General features: G+C 34.7%; 1 protein-coding gene and 7 non-coding genes across 57 annotated transcripts in view; all 8 read left to right on the forward strand.

Moving 5' to 3' along the window:
• The window catches only part of LOC104653481 (uncharacterized), a 190,802-nt gene that overhangs the window by 41,814 nt on the left and 126,514 nt on the right, over positions 1 to 22,474 (forward strand). For 32 of the 50 annotated variants that reach the window (XM_074394266.1, XM_074394288.1, XM_074394263.1 and 29 more), the window contains one exon: positions 717 to 21,620. The gene's annotated coding sequence lies outside the window, so the exon portion shown is untranslated. The remainder of the gene's footprint in view (positions 1 to 716; positions 21,621 to 22,474) is intronic. The other 18 variants (XM_074394294.1, XM_074394301.1, XM_074394297.1 and 15 more) reach the window with 18 other exon arrangements.
• LOC120361390 (small nucleolar RNA SNORD113/SNORD114 family) lies at positions 4,461 to 4,532 on the forward strand. The gene has a single exon (XR_005577592.1). It is a non-coding gene; the product is annotated as a small nucleolar RNA SNORD113/SNORD114 family (small nucleolar RNA).
• LOC120361389 (small nucleolar RNA SNORD113/SNORD114 family) lies at positions 12,478 to 12,552 on the forward strand. The gene has a single exon (XR_005577591.1). It is a non-coding gene; the product is annotated as a small nucleolar RNA SNORD113/SNORD114 family (small nucleolar RNA).
• LOC120361395 (small nucleolar RNA SNORD113/SNORD114 family) lies at positions 14,154 to 14,229 on the forward strand. The gene has a single exon (XR_005577596.1). It is a non-coding gene; the product is annotated as a small nucleolar RNA SNORD113/SNORD114 family (small nucleolar RNA).
• LOC120361387 (small nucleolar RNA SNORD113/SNORD114 family) lies at positions 15,526 to 15,600 on the forward strand. Its single transcript, XR_005577589.1, has one exon. It is a non-coding gene; the product is annotated as a small nucleolar RNA SNORD113/SNORD114 family (small nucleolar RNA).
• On the forward strand, positions 17,398 to 17,474 carry LOC120361379 (small nucleolar RNA SNORD113/SNORD114 family). Its single transcript, XR_005577584.1, has one exon. It is a non-coding gene; the product is annotated as a small nucleolar RNA SNORD113/SNORD114 family (small nucleolar RNA).
• On the forward strand, positions 20,165 to 20,238 carry LOC120361383 (small nucleolar RNA SNORD113/SNORD114 family). Its single transcript, XR_005577586.1, has one exon. It is a non-coding gene; the product is annotated as a small nucleolar RNA SNORD113/SNORD114 family (small nucleolar RNA).
• On the forward strand, positions 22,393 to 22,464 carry LOC120361386 (small nucleolar RNA SNORD113/SNORD114 family). The gene has a single exon (XR_005577588.1). It is a non-coding gene; the product is annotated as a small nucleolar RNA SNORD113/SNORD114 family (small nucleolar RNA).

Raw genomic sequence — 22,474 nt, forward strand, 5'->3', positions numbered from 1 at the left:
TTGCCTAGGCCAATATCTAGAAGAGTTTTTCAATGTTATATGGTAGAGTTTTTATAATTTCTGGTCTTAGATTTTAAGTCTTTGATCCATTTTGAGTTGACTTTTGTTTAAGGTGTAAGAGATGATCCAGTTGTATTTTTCTACATGTGGTTTGCCAGTTATCCCTGCAGCATTTGTTGACTAGGCTGCCCTTTCCCCACTTTATGTTTTTGTTTGCTTCATTGAATATCAGTTGGTTGTACTCTAATGTTGTCCAGATACATAGAGCTCCAGGTTGCCCCTCCTTTGGGTAAAGCAAACATTGAAATTTCCTAACATATATATAGTTTATTCCATGCTTAATTATATACATGAATTAATAAGTGAATCACTAGACAAGTAAATCAGAAGGATTTTGCGTCATTGGTGAGACTATGCCATAAAACAAAGGTTTACATTTATCTAATTTTACACAAGTGAGATCCACTGTAAGTGATCACCTATCTGTTAAATTTATGGATAGAGAGTTTGTAGACAGATATTTGTGGTAGATATAGCTCTTATTCTTATGTGGACATTCACTGTATTATTTAAACGCCAGAACTACACAAGTCAATAAATAAGGAGTGCCACTTTTGGGCAATGATGAGGTCACCCAAGTTTAAGATTAATCTAATACTGCCAAACAAATTTTCATTAAAAATATCTAACTGTAGGGTCTTTCTTTCTTTTGAAAGTGTGTGTTTTACTTGACCAAATGAGCACATCATGGTGAAGAACTGATTTAATCATTCTCTAATGATAAAGATCTTGGCTTTTACCTCTGTGGGTAAGGACAGAAGATATTAAGGTAAGTAACAGCTACCATTTACCGTTCTTGGATTGGGAAGTTGGTTTATGGGTGTTGTCTGAATAACTGGATATATTCATAAAGAAAACGAGCTTACACGAACATGGACCAGTGATGAGAATATGTTCAGAATTGGGATTTACGATTAATATGATTCAGTACTAGTAAACTTCAAAGGAAAAGATACAGGGTGTTTCATTCGTTTTCAGAGATGATTAAAATTCTGCTTTATTTTTGTGCTGTGATTCATTTAAGTACCTCTCTATTGATAAAGATTTAGGTTATTAACTCCTTGAGGGAAGAACACATGGGAAGATGGACAATATTGTCAGTGTTCTAGATGTGCAGTAAGATTATGATTCCTTGATTTTTTACACCACCTTTGTTACCTGAAAGAGAGCCAAGTGTGGACCAGTGAGCAGCATGGAGCTGACATGAAACAAGGATGTTGATTAATTTATATGTGCAAAAAGTGCATATACATGTATCTGTGTGTGTGTATACACACACACACACACACACACATATACTCACACATATGTGTGTGTGTGTATCTATTAGCTCTGTGGTCAGTGGACATATGGACAACTATTAGTATTCCAGATGTTGTTCTTGAGCTTTTTGACTCATGAGAATTGATTATAATATTATTAATGAATCAATGAATATAGAAATAAACAATGCATAAAGTGTGTTGAGTATAGACAGTCATTAGTATTCTGAGCTGTAGGAATAAAAGATTTTGATTAGATTCTTTAACTCAGAGGTTTACTAGAAAAAAGAAACTAGTTATTTCTTCTGTGGGAAAGGGGCTTACAGCAAAAGTTAGGAAAAGCCAAAGATCTGGTTCTCAGTTCTTCATGCCTGTGAATTGTATGCAAAGTGAACCAATGCAAGAGTAAATAAAGATGTAGCAATTAATGATGGTTAATTGTGCAAGTCTGTAATGAAACAAGGTTTATTAATTGTTATTTTTGGAAGTACTGAGTTTTATAACATAGATTAAGTCTACCTTACTATTTTCCATAAAAGACACATCTAATTTCATGACAGTCCCTGTTGTAATTTTGGATTGATGTTGGGTAGCTGGTTGTCAGTTTTATATAGAAAAGAAACAAATCATATACCTGAAAAGTAATTGTTCCAATAATTGCCTAATTGAAAGAAGGCCAGGTGTGGACTAATACTGAGAATATGATCATAGGCATTATTATAATTGCCTAATTGAAAGAAGGCCAGGTGTGGACTAATATTGAGAATATGATCATAGGTGTTATTAATGTAATTCTGTTCACTGAATATTATTTAAGAAAACAGAAATGATCTAGCCATTTATATCTTTGGACAGTGAACATACAAACAGATATTAGACAGTGTTCTTATCCAGTGTTGTGGCTTTTATTCATTTTGATGTATTATAAAAAGTGAATGAATAAATGAGTTTGTGTTTCAATTATTTAAAAATATATGGAGGATTGGCCAGTGTGTCACCAAGCAAAGATAACAACCTACTTTTACAGATTAAAAAAAAAAAGAAATCTACATGGATCCCACTTTGGACAAAGTGCATGTCAACAGTTGCATGAAATGGTATTTTACTTTTGGATTACTGTTTGGTTTTATTATTTTTTTTAAAAAAAATGAGCAAATGATCAAGTTATTTTGGGGGTAATTAAATCAAAGAAAGAACATAGGTGAGTCAGTAAATGCTTAAATTAAGGTAAATCTTGGATCACTGTTTCTTGGCACACTCTCAGCAATGCTCAAATATGATCTCTTAAGAAAGATTAATGAGGTTTGGGTGTTTATGTGGTTAGGGACTATACAAATGGACAGTGGTAATGGTTATATTTATTACTCCTGCATTGGATAGATTTAAGGGTTCATTATGTTAAAAATTAAACAGTAAGCAAATCCATATATAAAAGATAATGGTTATTCTTGAGTCAATAATGAGAATGCGTAAGGAACCAAGGTTTATTATTAATCTAATCCCTCATGCCTCAGGTCCATTAAAAGAAGTTAAGTCTTTGCTGTTCGATTGTTTCTAAAATATATATTTTCCTCACACAGTGAACATGCTACAGCTAATTATTCAATAACAATAAAGATACTGGTATTTTACCTCTGTGGGTAAGGAGGTCAGAGACTGTTGCAGATAATAGCCAAAATTCATGTCCTGGGTTTCTGTGGCTTGTTCATCACTAAATTATATAAGAAGAATAAACGGGTAAATAGATACATATATAAAAAACAAGCCATGGAAGAACCAATAATGGAGAAGAACTAAAGTTTATGATTAGTCTAATTCAGCCCAGCTTAGGCCCATTGCAAATGATGGAGGGATTTATTAACTTGGTATTTTATTTTGTGCCATAGTTGATTTACACACTTTTTTTTTTTTTTTTTTTTTGAGACGGAGTTTCGCTCTTGTTACCCCAGGCTGGAGTGCAATGGCGCGATCCCGGCTCACCGCAACCTCCGCTTCCTGGGTTCAGGCAATTCTCCTGCCTCGGCCTCCTGAGTAGCTGGGATTACAGGCACACGCCACCATGCCCAGCTAATTTTTTGTATTTTTAGTAGAGACGGGGTTTCACCATGTTGACCGGGATGGTCTCGATCTCTTGACCTCGTGATCCACCCGCCTCGGCCTCCCAAAGTGCTGGGATTACAGGCTGAGCCACCGCGCCCGGCCCACATTTTCTTTAATGTAAAAGATCAAGGCTCTTCACTCCTGTATGCAGATAGGAAGAGGAAGATGGTGTCAGTGTCCTCACTGTGAGTTAAGATGGGGGTTCACAGTTGTTATTCTATTCTATTATTATCTTTTGCTATGTAATTAATTGCTGAACAATTTAATGGCCCAAAACAAGAATACCCATTTGTTATTTCTCATGGTTTCTATGTGACAGGACTCCAGGAAAGGTTTACTGGGGGCAGTTTTGGCTTAGGGTCTCTTGCGAAATTTCAGGGAAGGTGTCAGGTGGAGTTGCAGTCATCTGAAAGCTTGACTGTATTAGAGGGTCTGCATCACTTACATGGCTGGAAAGTTGGTGCCGATTGTGGGAAGCCACAGTTTCTTCACAAATGGACTCTTCCTTAGGACTGCTTGAGTATCCTCACAACATGGAAGCTGACATCCCCTAGTGTAATCAATCTAAGACAGAGAAAGGTGGAACCTTCAATGTATTTTATATTCTAGCTCCGAAGTCATACACCATCGTTTTCACAGTATTCTGTTGGTGAAACTGGTGATCATGATTTAATATGAAAAGAAGCTATACAAGGCTATGCATACCAGGAGGCATGGGCCTTGGGAGGCATTTTGGAGGCTGGCTACCTCACATACTATCTTTAAAATATGAAAAATTAAAGAAAACATGGATGAAATATTAACATGAGATTAGTATGAAGCAAGGAAGTGTACTTAATTATTTATATAATGCTGAGCTTCATTCTGAAAAATGTAGTGTCACTTCTATGGAAAATAAGCTTATAGATCTCAGTAATATTCAAGGATCTTGTTCTTAGATTTTTTTTTTGATTTGTGTCCACGGGCTTTATCATTAGCGACTCAATGAGTGAAGCAAACAAAGGTATGAATGAATGAATGAAAAAGGAGTGCTAGGACTAGACCAATGATGAGTATTCTGGGGTGTCTGAGTCAATGATTCTGATTAAACCCCATAACTCTGAGGTCCATTACAAGAAGAGACCTAGTTAATACATATACGGTATATGATATTATAGTAGAAGCTAGAATTATTTGGTGTTTTGTTCTTAAGCTGTTGAGATTCATAGGTATGGATTGTATTACTAGAAGAGAATCAATAAATGAATAATGAAACAAATATGTAAATAAGGGAAGACAAGTAGAGCCATATGTGACCTAACTATGAAAATGGATAACGTATTTATTATTAATATGCTTCTGAAGCACTCAGTTTCAACATAAATTGATTAAATCTGATACCTATTTGGGTAGGGAATATATAGAGAGATAAGTACCTAGAAATTGATGTTTGTCCTGCATTATTTAGGTGGTGCTGTTTCCTATTGAGCAAAAGAAAATATGATCTAGTCTAGGAGAAATGAGCAAATGGACAGCTGTTAATGCCATTCAGATTTCTGATGCAGTCTGTATGTTAACAGATATTGATGATCTCATGAGTGGACGTATACCCATGAGTGAATGTATTCAATTATTTGAGGAAGGTAAAGCAGTGTTTCTTGACTTTGGCTCTATTGACATTTTGGGTAATTCTCTAGGTACAGGGTTGTCTTTTAAATTGTAGGATGTGAAGTAACTTCATTGGCTTCTACTCAATAGATGCCAATATTGACCCTCCTCCCAGAGTGACAATCAAACATTTCTCTAGACTTTGGCAAATTTCATCTGTAGGGGCAACACTGTGCCTAGTTGAGAACTACCGAGGTACAATATGGACTGAAGAGAGGCGTGTGTTAAAAAAAATGTGAATTATTTATCTTGTTGTATCTTACTGATACTAAGATAAATAAAAACAAAAGACCTAAAAATAGGCTCTTCCCACATGGCATCAGGTTCATGTGTATGGTTGCATTTAATTGTATTACAGTTCTGGGTTGTTGATGAGTGGATCAGATTGTGTTTTCTCTGAAAAAACAAATAATTGTTCATGAATACTTAATAAATGAATACGTAAAACAACAAATGAATAAAGAAATACATAAAGGAGAGTCTATCATAGACTATGGTAAAAATTTGCCATAAAAAGTGATTAAATTTACCTAATTCTGTACTGTATAAATGAGATCCATTATTGTGGAAAAGGTTCTAGATTTTTACCATGTGGGTAGAAAACACGTAGATGGATACTTGTAATAGCTGTTATTCTTGTTTTGGGTGCCAGATAAATCAGTAAATAATATTCCAGGCTATTTTGGGCCACTGATTAAAATGTGGTATGAATGAGAGTTTGTGATTAATCTAGTACAGTCCTACAGATGTCCCCTGAATGATTTAAATGCATGTAGGCTGTTCTTTCTTAAATCTGCTCTTAGTTTACACAACAGATGCACCATATCTGATTTAATTATTCTTTAGTGGTGAAAGCTATGGCTCACTCTTCTGTGGGTATAAGTGTAGGAATGGATTTAAGTTAATTTTTATATTCTTGATTTGTGGGGGATTGTTCTTGTTTTTTATTATTTTAGAGAAATAAATCGGCGCATATTTAAATGAACTAAAAAAGCCCCATGCATTGCCCAGTTATAGAAATGTTTTGTAAACAAAAACAAAATTATATTCTTTCCATTCCACACAACTGAAAGCATTAAAGAAAAGAAGTTAGAGGGTATTTAAATGACGTTTAGAGATGAGGATTCTTGCATTTTATTTTTGCACTACAGCTAATTTGTATTTCCTTAAGTGACCTAATCTCTTGAATCTTTAAGGGCGGAACATGAGAAAATGGTTCATATTGTCAGTGTTCCTATCGTGGGGTAAGATGATGTGTTCATGGTCGTTTATTGTGCCACATTTAAAATATGGACAAATTAGGCCAGTCGTGGTGGCTCACACCTGTAATCCTAGCACTTTGGGAGGTCAAGGTAGGTGGCTCACCTGAGGTCAGGAGTTTGAGACCAGCCTGGCCAACATGGTGAAACCATGTCTCTACTAAAGATACAAAAATTAGCTGGGCATGGGGCAGGAAAATCGCTTGCATCTGGGAGGCAGAGACTGTAGTGAGCTGAGATTGTGCTGCTGTACTCCAGCCTGGGCAACAGAGCAAGACTCTGTATCAAAAAAATAAAAATAAAATAGACTCTGTATAAAAAAAAAATAAAATAAATTAAAATAAAATCTGGGTAAATAAAATGTACAGGAGCAAGAATGGATCAGTGATGAGTATAGGATTGCTAAGAAGCAGGGATGTTAATCCATGTGTTTGATGTTTGGATTCGTTGTAAAAAGAGATAATCTGTAAACTTTGTTTTTCTTAGCAATGTCATGGTTTTCATTGTTGCTGTCACCCAGGCTGGAGTGCAGTGGTGCAATCTCAACTCACTGCAACTTCCGCCTCCCGGGTTCAAGTGATTCTCCTGCCTCAGCCTCCCGAGTAGCTGGGACTACAGGTGCTCACCAACACATCCTGCCAATTTTTGTATTTTAATAGAGATGGGGTCTCACCGTGTTGGCCAGGATGGTCTTGATCTCTTGCCTTTGTGATCCACCCACCTTTCCCTCCCAAAGCACTGGAATTACAAGCATGAGTCACTGCGCCCAGTCTATTGTTGAGTTTTAGGAGTACTTTGTATATTTTGTGTAATAGTCCTTTATCTGGTATGTCTTTTGCAAATATTGTCTCCTAATTTCTTGCTTGCCTTTTCGTTCTCTTGACATTTCTTTATGGAGCACAAATTTTTCAAGTTCAAAGATCAGTTGATAATATTTATGCGAGCCTATTTATGGGCTATGTATGCTGTTCCATTGATCTATTTTTCTGTTCTTTTGCCAATACCACACTGTCTATTACTGTAGCTTTATAGTAAGTTTTGAATATGAGTAATGCCAGTCCTCCCAACTTTGTTCTGCCTTTCAATATTGTGTTGGCTATTCTAGGTCTTTTGCCTCTTCATACATACTTTAGGAGAGTTTTGTCAACATCCACAAAATAACTTGCTGGGGTTTTTATTGGGATTGCATTGAATCAAACTGGGAAGAAATGACATCTTGACAATATCTGTTTGTTTAATTCTTCTTTGATTATGTTCATTAGAGTTTTGTAGGTTTCTTCATATAGGTATTGTACATGTTTTGCTAGATTTATACCTTTATTTTATATATCCTATTTTGTGATCCTATTATATAGTAATATATAACAATATATAATACAATATTTACACATTTTATTTATTACAATTGTACCTATTTTATAATTTTGGTTGTACTCATGCAAATAGTATTATGTTTTTAATTTAAAATTTCACTTGTTCATTACTGGCATATTGGAAAACATTGACTTCTGTATATTTAGCCTTGTATCCTGCAACCTTACTGTAATCACTTATTAGTCCCTTGAAGTTTTTTATTGTTGTTAGTTCTTTCCTAGATTTTATTTTCTGCATAGATGATTATGTTACCTGCAAAGACAGTTTTATTTATTCTTTGTCTATCAGTGTACTTTTAATTTCCTTTTCTTGTCCTATTCTGTCAGCTAGAACTTCCAGTATGATATTCAAAGGCAGTAGTGAGAGAACATCTTTGCCTTGTTCTTGATCTAAATGGGAAAAATTTGAGTTTCTTACTATTAAATATAATGTTAGTTGTAGATTTTTAATTTTTTTTTATTAAGGAAATTTTTCTTGATTCCTAGCTTACTAAGGGTTTATTTTATTTATTTTATTTTTTTTATTTTTTGAGACAGAGTCTCACTCTGTCACCCAGACTGGAGTGCAGTGGTGTGATCTCAGCTCACTGCATACTCCACCTCCCGGGTTCAAACGATTCACCTGCCTAAGCCTTTCAAGTATCTGGGATTACAGGCATGTGCCACCATGCCCAACTCATTTTTGTATTTTTAGTAAAGATGAGGTTTTGCCACGTTGGCCAGACTGGTTTCAAACTCCTGGCCTCAAGCGATCCACCCACCTTGATCTTGCAAAGTGCTGAGATTACAGGTGTGAGCCACTGCACTTGGTCTTATTTTTTAATCATAAATGGGTGTTGAATTTTTGTCAAATGCTTTTTTATATTTTATTTTTTTCCTTCATTTATGTAATGGATTAAATTAATTGATTTTGAAATGTTGAGCCAAGCTTGCATATATGTTACAAATTCTACCTGGTTGTGGTGGTAATATTTTTTTGAGAATTTTAACATATATGCTCATGAGAAATATTGGCCCATAGTTTTTTTTTTCTTTGAAAAATTTTTTAATGGTTTTAGTATTAGGGTAATGCTGGCCTTTGGGAATGAGTTAGGAAGTAGTTCTATCTTCTGAAAGAGGGTACAGAATTGATGTAATTTCTTCCTAAATGTTGGGAAGAATTAACCAGTAAATCCATCTGTGCCTGGTGTTTTCTGTTGTGGAACGGTAATTATTGATTAAATTTCTTTAATAGATATAGGACTATTCAAATCGTTTTTCTTCTTGTACGAGTTTTGGCAGATTGTGTCTTTCAAGGAATTGGTACATTTCTTTAATGTCATCAAATTTGTGGGCATGGAGTTGCTTATATTATTCCTTTTAATGTCCATGGGGTCTGTAGTGATGTTCCTTTTTTCTGATATTAGCAATTTGTGACTTTTCCTTTTTTCTTAGTTAGCTACCTAGAGGCTTTTTGATTTTGTTGAACTTTCCAAATAACCCATTTTTTGGGTTGTTGTTGATTGTTCTTTATTGATCTCCTGTTTTCAGTCTCATTGATTTCTGCCCTAGTTTTTGTTATTTCCTCCTTCTGCTTACTTTGGACTTAATTTGCTCTTTTTTTCTAAGGTGGAGGCTTACATTAATAATTTTAGATCTTCTTTTCTTTTTGAAAGTTAATATCAATATTATTTTAACTGGAAAAATATAATTTTATATATCTATGGGGCACAATGTTATGTTTTGATATATATGTACAATGTAAAATGATTAAATCAAGCTAATTAACATAGCCATCATTTTTGTTGTTTACCTATCATTTTATTGTGAGACATCTGAAATTTACTGTGAGTTATTTTGAAATACACAATACAGTATCATTTACTGTAGTCACCCTGCTTTGGAGTAGATGTCAAACTTATTCCTCCTGTCTACCTGAGATTTTGTACTTTTTGATCAACAACTCCCCATTCTCTCCCTTATTCCCACCCTATCCTCTGTTAACCATCATCCTAATCACTACTTCTGTGAGTTCAACTCAGAGAATATGTGACATTTGTCTTTCTGTGCCTGGCTTATTTCACTCAGCATTATGTCCTCCAGGTTCATCTACACAGTCACGAATGACAGAATTTTTTTCTTTTAAAAGGATAAATTGTATTCCATTATGTGTATATTCCACATTTTCTTTATTCATTCATCCCTTGCTGGACCTTCCTTTGTTCCATATCTTGGAGACTGTAAATAATGGTGCAATAACATAGGAGTGCAGATATCCCCTTGACATCTTGATTTCAATTTCTTTGGGTGGGATTGCTGGATCATATGGTAGTTCTATTTTTATTATTTTTTGAGGAACCTCCGTAACTTTTACCACAGTGGCTATACTAAATTGCATTCCTACCAACAATATAGAAGAGTTCCCTTTTCTCCGCATCCTTGGCATCATATCTTACCTTTCATCTTTTTGATGAAAGCTATTCTAAAAGATGTGAGATGATATCTCATTGTGGATGTAATTAATTTGTGTTTCCCTAGTGATTTGAGTGACTGAGAATTTGTTTTATATATCTGTTGGCCACTAGTGTGTCTTCTTTGGGAAAATATGTATCCACATCCTGTGTCTATTTTTAAATCGGGTTTTCTTGCTATTGACTGGTTTGTGCTCCTTACATATTTTGCATGCTAACTCCTATCAGATGTATGGTTTGCAAATTCCCTTTTACTGATCTGGAAGTGGTCTCTTCATTTCCTTAATTGTTGCCTTTGCTGTGCAGAAGGTTTTTAATTTGATGACGTTCTATTTGTCTATTTTTACTTTTGTTCTCTGTGCTTTTGGGATCATATTAAAAAATCATTGTCTAGACCAACGTTGTGGAGCTTTCCCTCTAGTAGTTTTACAGTTTCAGGTTTTTTGTTGAAGTTTTTAATCCATTTTGAGTTGATTTTTGTATATGGGGTAAGATAAGGATCTAATTTCATTCTGCATGTTGATAACCCAACACCATTTATTGACTCTATGGTCCTTTTCCCATTTTGTGCTCTTGACACTGTTGTCCCAAATCAATTGATTGTAAATGTGTAAGTTTTTTAAAAATAACTTTTATCTGCTCCATTAGCTGATGTGTCTGTTTTTAGGACAGTATTATGCTGTTTTGATTATAATCACTTTATAATATATTGTAAAGTCAGGGATTGGAATGCCTCAAGCCTTGTTCTTTTGCTCAATATTTTTTTTGTGTGTGTATGTGTGTGGCTATTCAGTATCATTTGTGGTTCTATAAGGATTTAAGGATTTTTACCCATCTTTGTATGAAAAATGACATTGGAATTTTAACGGGAATTGAATTGAACATGTAGATGGATTTAGGTAGTATAGACATTTTAACAGTCTTAATTCTTTCAACCCATAAACACAAGGTATCTTTCCATTTATCTGTGTTTTCTTCAATTTCTTTCAACTAGTATTTTATAGTTTTCAGTATACAGGTCTTTTACCATCTTGGTTAAATTTAGACAGTATTTTTGGTGCTATTGTAAATGGGCTTATTTTCTTCGTTTCTTTTTAAGTTGATGACCTATTATCATATAGAGTCATTACGGAATTTTTTCGATGATCTTGTATCCTGCAATTTTGCTGAAGTCATTTATCAATTCTAACTGTTTTTTTGTGAGATAGTTTGGATTTTCTTTATATAAAATCATATCATCAGCAAGTAGAGACAATCTCACTTCTTTTCCTATAAAGATGCCTTCTATTTCTTCTTCTTCTAGGATAAGTCTACTTTACTTCCACAGAACAACCACAGGATAGATGAAATTCATTTTCTAAGAAACAAAATCTTGGCAGTTAGATCCGTGGGGTAAAGAATATAGATACTAATGTAAGAAACACCTCAAGTTCATGTCCTTGGTTTGGATGCTTTGCTCAAGAGTGTTTAGTGGGACCTGGGCACGGTGGCTCATGCCTATAATCCCAGCACTTTGGGAGGCCGAGGTGGGTGGATCATGAGGTCAAGAGATCAAGACCATCCTGGTCAACATGGTGAAACCCCGTCTCTACTAAAAATACAAAAATTAGCTGGATATGGTGGCGTGTGCCTGTAGTCCCAGCTACTCGGGAGGCTGAGGCAGGAGAATTGCTTGAACCCAGGAGGCGGAGGTTGTGGTGAGCCGAGATCATGCCACTGCACTCCAGCCCGGGTAACACGAGCGAAACTCCGTCTCAAAAAAAAAAAAAAAGTGTTTAGTGGTATTTCAAAGGAATTAATGTCTATAACAGCAGTTAAAATCACCAGGAATGGACCAAATGTGTTCTGAAAATCTGTTTAATATAATTTGGCACAACTGAAGTGATAAGAAATATAGTAGTTAGACCATTTATGTTCACAACTATTTAACATTGTATTTTATTTTCTATCACGAATGATTTCATCTTTTCCATATTGGTATGATCCTGGCTGATAACTCTTTGTGTGGCAGCCTGAGAGAATATGGAAGACATTGTCAGTGTTGGAAGATGGTGGTTTTATCGCTTTTCATTGCACTATCTTTAAAACATGGGCAAATTGAATAAGAGAAGACTACAGAAGAAATAATGGCGAATGAGGATTTGGTATGAAGCATGGATGTTAATTAATCATCCACGTTCTCCGAGGTCCATTGTAAAAGGAGACCTTGTCATTAGGGAGAGAGTCACTAATGGGGAGATCTTATTCCTAGAATTTTGTGATTATATTATTATTCATGAACAAATGAATAATAAATGATGAAGATATAAAGGAAGAAAAACGTGCTTGGACCAGTGATGAGTACCATGGGGTATCTGAAACAGGATTTTTGATTAAACCCATCTACAACTCTGAGGTCCATCACAAAGAGACACATAAGTATTCCTTTTGGGAAGTGAGCCTATGGTCTCACTTGAGCCTTGTTCTTGAGCTTTGTGGTTCTTGGGGATGGATTGTATTTTTGTTATAAAATCAGTTCATGAATAAAAAATTTATCAATGAGTAAAACAAAAAGCATAAGTCATGTACTTATTATCAATGAATATAATGAAACATGGATTATTGTTAAAACTTATCTGAGACTCCCAATAAATTTATATCTAAGGCTTATCCCTTCTGGTAAGGGGCATACACTCATGTGTATGCAAGAGTCAAAGATTTTGTTCTGTTTTGGTTGTGAGTTGCTAACTGTTTTATTAAGAAAATGAAACATCTTTAGTCATGTAAATAATTGGTTAAATAACTACTTAATTGAGACCAAGCAGAGACCAAGGATGAGAGTATTAATCTAATTTTTAATGGACTTTTATTAAACAAATAAAATAAGAAACTTAGTCTGTTCTTCCTGAGGGCAATGACTCTAGACAGATGTAAATATTCTTCAGTGTTCTTTTCCAGTGCTGTGAGAGCACAGATACCGATGCCTTTTGTGTATGAGAGACCAGGTGTACTTTTACATCTCTGTTTGTATTTTAGAGTCAGCAAACCGTGGACCAATTAGGAACAAATGTTATGATACGAGAATGCCACTTCATGTTTTTTTCATGATAGATATTCTTGGAAAAACTCTAGGCTCTTTCATTGTTTTTGGAATACATACATGGGCCTTTCCAAGTTGTAGTAATTTCGTTTCTTAGAAAAATGATAACACGTTTTTAAAAAGAGGCTTTATTTGTCTCTATAGAATGAAAACCATGTAGCTGGTTTTATTATTCTCTAATCATGAAGACCATTATTGTTGTTTGTGGACTAATGAGCAGAAAGACTGATGTAAGTAAACATCAGATGGATGTTTTGGGCTAGGATGGTATTCATTTATGGGCGCCCACTACATTATTTTGATAAAACAAATTGTTAAATAATACATGAAACAAGGAAATGCCAATCACAGACCTATGATTGTAATGGTCATGAACAAAAACTTATGATTAATTCAACCCAACCCAATTGAAGATGATTGTTAAATAAATGAGGCACATTTCATATATTGTCAGAGTAATTTAAATTCCCATTTAATGTTTTTGTTATAGTTGCTTAACATATTACATCACTGACAAACATTTAAGTTGTTGACTTTTTGAGGTAGAGGTACCTTGGAAGATACTAGATGTTAATTTGCTCAATTGTGGGCTTACATGGTAGGTCCATGGTTTACATCCAAATTAATAAGTAGACAAATCAAGTGGAAGAGAAGCTGGTAGACCCCAATCGTAAGTATGATATTTAAATGAAGCAAAGGCTCTGATGAATCTGTATGTGTGAACTTGAGGTTCATTGCAAAATATGATCTGGTTCATTTCCTCTGCGTGAAAGGGAGTAATGAACAGATCTTGGTTCTGTTAAAACCTTTTGTTCTCAGTTTTGTGTCATTAAAGGGTATTGATCATATAATTATTATTCCCGAAACCATGAATCTTTCAGTTCAAGAAGGTATAAATGAATGAAGAAATAGTCTGCCTAGCCTGGATCAATGATGAGTATTGGTGGAGGCGTCTGAATCAACACTATGATTAAGCCCTCTGTTAACTCTGAGATCTGTTATTGAATGAGAATCAGCCAGTATTCTCTGTAGAAATTACCTAATAGAAGTTAGGAAAATTCAATAAAACTTGTTCTTGAACTTCTGTGGTTCAAAGATATGAAATGTATTATTTTAAGTGAATTCTATGCATAAGTAGAGAAATGTATACATGAGAGAAGATGAACAGGCCTACTCATGGAACTATTCTTTGAGTAAAATGGAAAAGTATTATAAATATTAATAATGGCAATCAAACAAGTATCATTATTAATCTGAGGTAAAATCCTTTTATATGGGACATATTGTATGTGCAGTTGACACAATTTTTAAATTTTTATTGTTTGCTTTTTTTAATTAAGAAAAGGGAAAGTGTTTGCATCAGCCAGAAATCCATTAAGTGACATCTACTTAACAGATTTTTATATAGACAAATATTCCTAATCATTACAGATCTTTTTCTTGGGCTAGGTCATGAACTCAGTAGTGTCTGTTATGCTATTTAAAACTAAAAGTTCAATACTGGCCTGAAAAACAGTTGCGTTTTGGAGCCAAGGATTATTGTTATCTAGTTCGGCTTGACTAACATCCATTTAAGAAAACCTAAATCTATTCTAAATCTGCCTTTTTCTCTCCAGAGTGAATATAGGCCAGTTGATTCAATCATTTGACGAAGAATTGTTATCCTGAGTAAGGAGCATAGAGAGAAGTATAAATAAGTTCCTTGTTTTGTGTTCTTCCTTTGAATGGTTTGTTCTTGAGTGTTAGCTAAAGGATTTCAAAGAAATCAATGTCTACATGCATAAAATAAATAAAACACCCCAAATGGACCAATGATGGGAATGTAATGAACCATGAATTATGTTTAATCTAAATTGTCACAACTGAAGTGATTATAAAAGAAGACAAAAGTTAATGTATTCTCAGAGCAGCTCAACATTATTCTTTATTTTATGCCATGGCTATTTTACACATTCCCTTATGGGTAGAGATCCTGCTGACATCTGTTTTGGGGCAGTCCATAAGAATATGTAATATGGCAATTTCATTGTTTTTCATCTTTTCATCTATTTTTTGGCAATAGATGAATTAAATAGAAGTGGGCTATATAAAAATGAATGCTAAATGTGAATTGGTAGCATTCGGGGATGTTGATCAATTCACATGTACACTTTTAAGTGTCATTGTCTAAGCAATGCAGTCTGTAGCTCTGTGGGCCAAGAGCCTAAAATTTAATGATCCTGTTTTGGGGATTTTTGATTGCATCATTATTTGTGAGTCAATAGGTTAATCAATAGATGGAAAAAATGCACATCATGGACCAGTGATGAATGTCTTGGGGTTTCTGAAACAACAATTTTGATTAAACCCATCTGTAACTCTGAGGTCTATTACAAAAAGTCACCTCTTTATTCTTCATGGGAAATGAGTCTACAGAACCTTGTTCATGGGCCTTTGTGGTTTGAGGGTATGAATTACATTATTATAATGCATGAATACAAAATTTTATCAATGAATGAAAAATAAGAAAGGTAGGCATATACTTACCTCTTAGGGCATGTAATGCAACATGTATTATTATTAAAACAATTTTGAGATTCATACTCCCAATAAATTAGTAGTTAAGACCCTTATCACTTTGGTAAGGAGCATGTGGTCATCTGTGCACGAGACTGAATGTTTTTGTTCTGTGTTGAGGCAGGTTACTGATTGCTCATTTTATTAAGGAAAAGGAAATACATTTACATAAATAAATAATTGATTGAGTAACTGTGTAATTGAGAGAGGGCAGGCATGGAACAATGATGAGATCTGTATACAAACACACTCGTGATTAATTCAATCTTTTATGGAATTTTACTTCAGTAAACAAACATTAAACAAGTTTAGTACTAGATTCAGTAGTGATTATTATATTATCCAAAACACAAAATTTCATGGTGAGAGATACTTCATCTTGACAAAAACAATTTATTTAAGATAATAAATAGAAAAAAGTGCTCTCTCTTCTCAAATGTTCAGAATAGGGCACAAAGCAAGGTTGATGACTGTTTACTACACAACTGTGATTGATTTTAAAGAGCTAAACATAGAGTATTTGATTCTTTTTAAAATTTGCTTTTTATACTGCAGAATGAACACACTCTACCTGATTTAATTATAGTCTTCTGGTGAAGATCTTGCCTTTTATCTCTGTGAATCAGGAGAGAAGAGATTGATGTAAGTAAAAATCAAACTTTCTGTTCTTGCTTGGGAAACATGATCATGTTTATTTGTTGAATTATTTCTTTTCCTTTTTCTTTTTTTTTTTTTTGAGACAGAGTCTCACTCTTATCACCCAGGCTGGAGTGCAGTGGTGCAGTCTCAGCTCACTGCAGCCTCCGCCTCCCGGTTCGAGGGATTCTCCTGCCTCAGCCTCCGGAGTAGCTGGGACTAAAGGTACATGCCACCACACCCAGCTAGTTTTTGCATTTTTAATAGAGACAGGGTTTCACCCTGTTGGCCAGGATGATCTCGATCTCTTGACCTTGTGATCTGCCTGCCTCAGCTTCCCAAAGTGCTGGGATTGCAGGCATGCTCCACCTCACCTGGCCTCATTGAATATTTCAAAGGAATAAATGGCTACATACATAAATGAGTCAAAGGTGGTTATGCATGGACCAATGGTAGAAATGTATTATGAATTAAGAATCATGATTAATCCATTTCAGTACAACCAAATTCATTAGGACAAAAAGTTGAAAGTTATTTCTGTGATTTTCAGAATGCTTTAATATGCCGTTTTTGTACCATAGTGGACTTAAACACTTCCCCATTGGTATTCTTATTGATTGTTAACTAATTGAGGGAAGAACGTAAGAAAACGGAAACTCTTGCCTAAAGCTGTGGTATAATCATGGTGCCATCTGAAAAAAATGGATGTTAAATGAGAAAAGCCCAACTGTAGTAATGGCTAATATGGAATTGATGTGGTGCAATTTGGGGAAATGAATTAATTCACCGTTGCAACACTGAGGCTCACTACAGAGGCAGCCAGTCCTTGAGTCTTAAGGAACATGAATCTTACATACATAGTCACATCTTCAAGGATCTTTATGCCCTCAAATTCTTGGATAGTGATTTTACTGTTAGTGAATGAATGTGTAACTCAATATCAGCATAACTGAATGAAGCACAGAATTCCAAGTCTGGATCAATGATGAGTATGCGTGGGGCATCTGAATCAAATATTCTGATTAAACCCTGTCTGTATCTCTGAGGTCCATTGCATGTATGGGAAATGTGCTTGGAGAGAAAGTGAGACATATTCAAGGAATGTGTTCTTGGTTCTTTTTGGTTAGTGGGCATAGATTGTATTATAAGTAAATCAATGAATGAATAAAGAAAAATACAAATAAAGACAAGGAAGGCTACATCTCATTCAATTAGGAAAGGAGCTAATTATGTTTTGAGTTCAAATAAAATAAAATAAGTCTGCTCCTCCTTTGAGAACACATAGATAAATATGCACACAGTGTTCCAAGTTAGTAGCAAGTTTCTGGTTGCATATCTTGTTTGATTTAGAAAGGGATAAAACATAAATAAATGATGTATTTAGTTTGATAATATTTAATATAATAAATAATAGATAATATAATTAATATTTATATTCAATAATATAAATTATGCCAAATATATTAACATAAAATTATTTTAAAAAATCAATTTAATACCATTAATAAACATTAAAATACTAATGATTAGGTTGTGAAATGTGGAAAAAGTCCAAGAATGAACATTGAAAATTTGAATATAGTAGCTAAAAGTCCTCTTGTGATTGCTGATTTTTATTTACAAAAGAAAATGCAAATGCATCTTTGATGACTTTTATGAGTAGTAAGTGAATAAATAGACGTGTCATGAAGGGCTTTTGTCCAGTGTCCTTTGAGTTCATGAATATTGACACTATTATTATGAGTAAAAAAATCATTTTATATCTCCATCCCTTATTAAAAAGAGGGCAAACCATGGACTAGTGAGAAGCTTATGTAGTGTGTGAAGGGGTGTGATTAATCTCGTCTGTCCTTTTGAAGTCCACCTAAATGAGAAAGGTCCAGGACCCTCCTTCCTTTGGAAGGGTTGTGGAGACCCATTCTCTAGACATATTTTGCTATTAACATTTAAATGAAAATTAATAAAAAATAAAAATTCAGTTCTTCAATCGCACTAGCCACACCCCAAGCCACATGTAGCACGTGGCCACCATTTCAAAATTGCTGATATAGAACATTCACATCACTAAGGAATGTTCCAATAGCACATCCAGGGCTAATCTGAACAGTTGCAGGTTACAGTATTTAGTTTTAGGTAGCAGGTGGCTTCGCTATTTTGAATTTTCTTTAGAAAAAAAGGTAGATAATTGAATTATTTTTTGAGTCATTAAGTAGATGAGTAAATAAACGAATAAGTAAATAGCTTGAATTAAAAGAACTGTGGCCCACTGGTCAGATTGTGTTATGAAACAACAATTTCAATTCATCTTAGAGTTTTCCTCATTAAAAATGCGTCTTCCCTTTATACTGGGAATACCTCAGCAGATACTGAAAATCGCTCTTCTTGTGCTGTGTGGTAGATTCGGAAGTGTTCATGGTATTATGTCATGCTAAGAATTAAGTTAATACGTTAAAAAGAACTACTGTTGGGTTGATGGTGAAAATTTGATACAAACCAATGTTTATGATCCATCTAGTAACAGGAAAGTCACTTCTACTTAAAAATAGATTTAAAAATTTACTCTTTTAATTCTTTTAAATGTGCCTTTTCCTGCAGAATGAGTAGAGCAGACTGGATTTGGTCATTTCCCCAAGGTGAAGTGCATGCCGTTTTCTTCCGTGGGTAAGGAGCAATGTTAGTAATAGAATCTCTGTTGGTGGGTTATCCGGTTGGTTGTAATCACTGAAGAAAGGAGCAAAAGGCCGGATACACCAAAATAAAAGCATCAGGTAACAGCCAACAATAGGAATGTGTTGTAGGCCAAGGAGTAGGACTGACTCATTTTAGCACAACAGAGACTTATTTTTTAAAAAGCTAGAAGGAATTTAATTTTCTTTCTTTTTTTTTTATTGCATTTTAGGTTTTGGGGTACACGTGAAGAACATGCAAGCTTGTTGCATAGGTACACACACGGCAGTGTGGTTTGCTGCCTTCCTTCCCCTCACCTGTATCTGTCATTTCTCCCCATGCTACCTCTTCCCACCTCCCCACCCCCTCGTCCCTCTCCCATTTCCCCCCAACGGACCCCAGTGTGTAGTGCTCCCCTCCCTGTGTCCATGTGTTCTCATTGTTCAACACCCGCCTGTGAGTGAGAACATGCGGTGTTTGATTTTCTGCTCTTGTGTCAGTTTGCTGAGAATGATGATTTCCAGGTTCATCCATGTCCCTACAAAGGACACGAACTCATCGTTTTTGATGGCTGCATAATATTCCATGGTGTATATGTATCACATTTTCCCTGTCCAGTCTATCATCGATGGGCATTTGGGTTGGTTCCAGGTCTTTGCTATTGTTTTCAAATGTTTGATATTTTGTAGTATTTATGCACCATACTTGATTTAAACATTTCCATATTGGAAGAGATTCAGGCTGTTAACTGTTCAGGAGAAGCCCTCGTCAGGTGAAGCATGCTGCCTGTGTTCTAGTGGGAGATACCATTGCAGATTTTGATTGTTCATTCTATCACCTCTAAAATCAGACAAACTGAATGAACACGGCCCAACCATCGGCCATCCATATCGATAGTACTGATATGAAGCAAGGTTCATTGATGATTCCACGTGTGGTACTGAGATCCTGTCTGACAGCTTTGTGGAAATTGAGCCTGGAGAGAGGTTGTAGTGATATCCAGGATCTTGTTCTAGAATTTGTGATTCATGGGAAAATGAAGGCATACTTGAATGAGGAAAAAGAGTGCCAGGCCTGGACCAATGATGAGATTGGAGGGTGTCTGAATCAAAACTTTTGATTAAAGCCATCTGTAACTCTGAGGTCCATTTTAAAAAGTGGCCTCCATTTTTCCCACTATGGAAATAAGGTTATAGCACAGATTCACAATATTCAGGTATCTTGATCACAGGTAGTCACAGTTTATGGATGTAGATTCCATTTTATAAGTAAATCAATGCATAAATGTTGCATAAATGGGTAAATGAAAGGAGAGCTTGGCATTGACCAATTATGAGAGTGTGCAATGACACATGGTTTATTATTATACACATCTATAGCACTGAATCCCAGTGGTAAGTGTTGATAGAGGCTGTTGCTTCGTTTTGGAAGGAGTACGTGGACAGATGTATGCAGGACACAAAATCATTGTTCAATGTTGGTGGTTGTTTATTGATTGGTTTTATTTAGAGAAGGGAAAATTAAATAAATAATAGGTTAAACAGTTATTTAACTGGAAATAAATGAGCACATTTCAACTTGAGAATATTCCTTTTGAAAAGTTATTATTAACCCAACTCTGTGTACTGAGTTTTATTAAAAACTAAAAAAAGCATCTAGTTTTTTGATCTCCCTGGATAGCATCATGGACATGTGGAGATGTAATATTATTCAAGCTTCTTCTATAATATTAGTAAATTCCCATATATTGAATTGTTACATGTGAATAGAATACGTCCTTATCACAATTAATTTTTTAAAAGCGGGCATAACACAGTTGGGTAAGAAATGAAAATGAAAGTTAATCTTTGTTTATATTACTGATGTTCTCTTCCTAGTTAGGTATGGGACTACAGACATTGAACATGAAAAGCATTTCTGCTCTGGGTTCTTCATGAGTTTACTGCAGTGTGTGTGTGTGTGTGTGTGTGTGTGTGTTAGTATTTGTGAATATGTAATAGAATATTCCATGAGTCATAACATAAATGAAGAAATAAAGCAATAAATGATTGAATTAATATATAAGTAGGGTTAAGCATTTACCATTGGTGAAAATATGCCATGAATCATGAATTTAAATTCATCCATTTCTATACATGTTCAGACCATTAAATAAAAAAGATGATCTAAGCAGTTGCCTATGTAGGTAGGTGTCTATAGTCAGATGAATGTCATAGTTTAGTTTTTGTTTTGGGTGTTGAATTTAACAGTGTTTATTGTGTTATTTAAACACTATTAACTATTTTAACTATTATTATTTAATAGTTAAATCAAGAAATAAAAATAAGTTCAGTTCTTGGGTCAGTGATAAAAATGGGATTTGAATCAACTTTATGATTAATTTATTATCACACAACTAATGTCTTTTAAGTCAATCTAAATCTGTACTGTTCATTATTTTAAAAATTTGTATTAACAAACTCCACAGAATGAAGACTGTGGCTGATTTAATCAGTCTCTGCTGATGAAGATCTTGCCTGTTACCTTTTTGGGTAAGGAAGCTAAAGACTTAAGTAAATAATAGTAAAAAAACTTGTCAGTGAGGGTAAATTTTTCCTGAATGTTCATGGAATTATTTCAAGCTAAGCTGTATCTAGATCAGTGATACGAATGTGTTATGAAACTAAGCTTATGGTTAGTCCAATTAAGCACAATTTTGGTTAAAAATAAGGTGAAATACATTTTATTCATTTTTACATCTGATTAATAATTCATCTTATTTTTTTACTGTGTTTAAGATTTATTCTGTAATAAACTCTATGGCTGCACTGTTCAATGTGGTTTCCTCCATCTACATGCGGTTGTTTATATTTAAAATCGTTAAAGGTACAGGCACTTTTAAATTTAATTTCTTGATTGCATTAGCCACATTTCTAGTACTCAGTAGCTATATGTGGCCGTTGGTGACTGTATCGGAGAATCCAGTTACGGTGCATTTACATTATATGCAAACTCCTGTAAGACAGCTCCTTAATGCAGGAGGAATGCAGGGAAAGGGGGAAAATAAGTGGACTGAGATGGCGAGGAAGGGAGGACATTCATTGACCTATGCTTGTTTCGCTGTGGGCCGCTACAAAAGGAGATCTAGTCTATTGAGAAAAGGGCTAGTCTGTGTGAAAAGAGCCTGCAAACAGATGTTGGCAATATTCAAGGATATTGTTCTTGGGTGTTAAAATAACAATGGGTATTGATTTTATTACTGCTGCTGAATCAATGAATAGATCAATAAACAAACATATAAATGAAGCAAAAGATTGCTTATCCTGGATCAGTGATGAGTACCCTGGGGTGTCTGAATCTTGGATTTTGATTAAACCCTGTGACTCTGAGATCCATTACAGAAAGA

Source organism: Saimiri boliviensis, chromosome 2, assembly GCF_048565385.1.
Source record: "Saimiri boliviensis isolate mSaiBol1 chromosome 2, mSaiBol1.pri, whole genome shotgun sequence".
Classification (NCBI taxonomy): Eukaryota; Metazoa; Chordata; class Mammalia; order Primates; family Cebidae; genus Saimiri; species Saimiri boliviensis.